This window comes from Scylla paramamosain, chromosome 1 (genome assembly GCF_035594125.1).
Source record: "Scylla paramamosain isolate STU-SP2022 chromosome 1, ASM3559412v1, whole genome shotgun sequence".
In the NCBI taxonomy this organism is placed as follows: Eukaryota; Metazoa; Arthropoda; class Malacostraca; order Decapoda; family Portunidae; genus Scylla; species Scylla paramamosain.
Window position 1 is genome coordinate 13,442,501 of NC_087151.1, and position 2,500 is coordinate 13,445,000.

At 36.8% G+C, this 2,500-nt stretch overlaps 1 protein-coding gene and 1 long non-coding RNA gene across 2 annotated transcripts in view; one reads left to right on the forward strand and one right to left on the reverse strand.

The window, feature by feature from the left end:
• The window catches only part of LOC135100948 (nephrin-like), a 56,160-nt gene extending 54,963 nt beyond the window's left edge, over nt 1-1,197 (reverse strand). Inside the window, exons 1-2 of the mRNA XM_064004568.1 lie at nt 1,067-1,197; nt 1-40 (exon numbers count right to left, since the gene is read on the reverse strand). The exon at nt 1-40 is cut by the window's left edge and continues 169 nt beyond it. The gene's annotated coding sequence lies outside the window, so the exon portion shown is untranslated. The remainder of the gene's footprint in view (nt 41-1,066) is intronic.
• The window catches only part of LOC135100956 (uncharacterized), a 112,300-nt gene that overhangs the window by 19,275 nt on the left and 90,525 nt on the right, over nt 1-2,500 (forward strand). The window contains exon 2 of the long non-coding RNA XR_010268991.1: nt 1,059-1,254. This is a non-coding gene — a long non-coding RNA (uncharacterized LOC135100956). The remainder of the gene's footprint in view (nt 1-1,058; nt 1,255-2,500) is intronic.

Here is a 2,500-nt window from a genome sequence, read left to right on the forward strand (position 1 = left end):
GTGCTGGCCTCGCCGCACCGGCCCGCTCCGCCCGTCGATGCTGTGAAGTGAACACGTTATCCTACCCTCGAATCAAGCCAGACCTTATTATTGTAAATCACCAGTGAACATTACAAAAGTATCTTCACCCAATGTCCAATATCTTTAATAGCTGTGGGAATGGCTTTGCTATGCTGGTGATGCGTCAATGCAATTATGAAATCAGTTACATAACCAGATGATTAAATCTATTGACGCATCGGGAAATCAATTAGGGAACAATCATGGCAGGTGCAAGTGTCCCTTAGCTAAGTGTGGTGCAAGTATTTGGCTGGATGGAATTACTTCCCTGCCCGAGCTGTCACGCTGCAGCAGGATCCTTCTGTTCTTTCTATGAATATCAATGAAATATAAACAAATCCAATAGTGATGAACATCATGTAAGGAATGTCTTCATTATATAACGGTACATCTGTCTTTTCTTACTTTATGAAGCAAAGTGACTATTTCGTTTACAGTCCAACGAATTGTGTTTTCTGTGAAGGTTCGGAACACTGCTTTCCTTGGCGCGGGAGAGACAGTGTTGCGCTTCTCTCCGGTCCCCGAGCTGGTGCTATTTGTCTGAGTGTTCATTATTACACTCATTTTCATAATGATGATGATTGTCTCGTTTATGAAGAAAAATGTTTCATGATTATCGCAAAGAAAAATCGCTTGACGTCAGCGGAGAATGTTGTGTTGAATTTCTTTGCTCCGCCGAACATGTTTGTTACCTGCCGCCATTAGCACCAGGTAGCTTATCATTTTTAATAACTTTACTAATTTTAGCAAAAGTGTTCGTCTTTACGGTGGTTTCACTTGTATGTCATCAAAACAAGACAAGTCTCACCACTTGCAAAAGCGATTGCGATTGTTTTCTTTTTTTGTGCTCTTGTGAGTAAAACAAACATTTAACCACATATGGGAGTGTGAAAGTTATCCTGACGCATTCATGAAGCCACGACTAGATTTCTTAATATAATCATACACTTATGCAATTTTGAAGCTCCTAATACAACTTAAATTCCTTTTGTCCTCAGAAGCTCACCTGTAGATGGGCGTCTTGAAGGAACCTCGGTAAAAGAGGACTAGTATAGTGTCGTCGTCTGCGATGGAAGGCGACACATCACACGGCAGGATCACCTTGCCCCTCCAAGACTTTCACCTCCGTCAAGGGACCTGCAGAGGGAAAGGTGACCAAGTTAGTTAAGGATGGGAAGAATTTGACCAAGTGAGGTACGATATACAAGAGGTGGGGTAAAGCTAGCGTTGTGTGTGACTGGTGTGGTTAGTGTTAGTTGAGTCAAGGGATTTGCAGAGTGAAAGGTGAGTCTGTTATTAGAGAGAGAGAGAGAGAGAGAGAGAGAGAGAGAGAGAGAGAGAGAGAGAGAGAGAGAGAGAGAGAGAGAGAGAGAGAGAGAGAGAGAGAGAGATCTAACCAAGTTGGGTATGATGTACAAAAATGTGGTAAAGATTTTTGAGTTACGGCCGTGGTCAGCGTTCATTTCGTGAATGATGTGTGGAAGTGAAGTGGTTTAGTGGGAGTCATTGATTAAAATATAAGAAAATATAGGAAGCTGCAAGAAACCATCGCGTTGTAGTCACTTTATAAAGCGTACCTATGTATCCACCAATCATCCCCGTCCATAAATGTATCTAATCTTCTTTTAAAGCTTTCTATTGATTACTGAGTCTATTCCATTCATCTACCACTCTGTGTTTTCGAGAACCAATTTCTCTCTGGTTGGGTTGTTAGAAATGTGGAGATGAGGAGAGGTTAATAGAAGTGGGTAGGATTAACGTAGACTAAATTGATAAAATAGGAGGAAGGAGAGAAAGGATAGCAGTCGGAGGGGGAACGGATGATGGGGTGAACTGGAGTGAGGAAAAGATCGGAGAAGTGTTGTCTAATGCAAAGTAGATGCTGTATACAGTGGAGTACAAGTAGTTTCCAAAATGTTTTCGAGGAGAACAAGAATAGTTAACATTGCTCTCTCGTTATTGTTTCCTTTTTCATTATTACCGAATATATTTTTATACTACTACTACTACTACTACCACTACTACTACTACTACTACTACTACTACAGTTGTTGTTATTATCACCGTTATTATCATTATTATTATTTGTTGTTGTTTTTGTTGTTGCTGTTGTTGTTGTTGTTGTTGTTGTTGTTGTTGTTGTTGTTGTTGTTGTTGTTGTTGTTGTTATTAATTAGCATTATTATGATAATAATGATAATAATAATAATAATAATAATAATAATAATAATAATAATAATAATAATAATAATAATAATGTGTTGTTGTTATTGTTATTATTATTAATTATCATTATTATGGTAACAATGATAATAATAATAATAATAATAATAATAATAATAATAATAATAATAATAATAATAATAATAATAATAATAATATAATAATAATACCAATAATAATAATAATAATAATAATAATAATAATAATAATAATTATT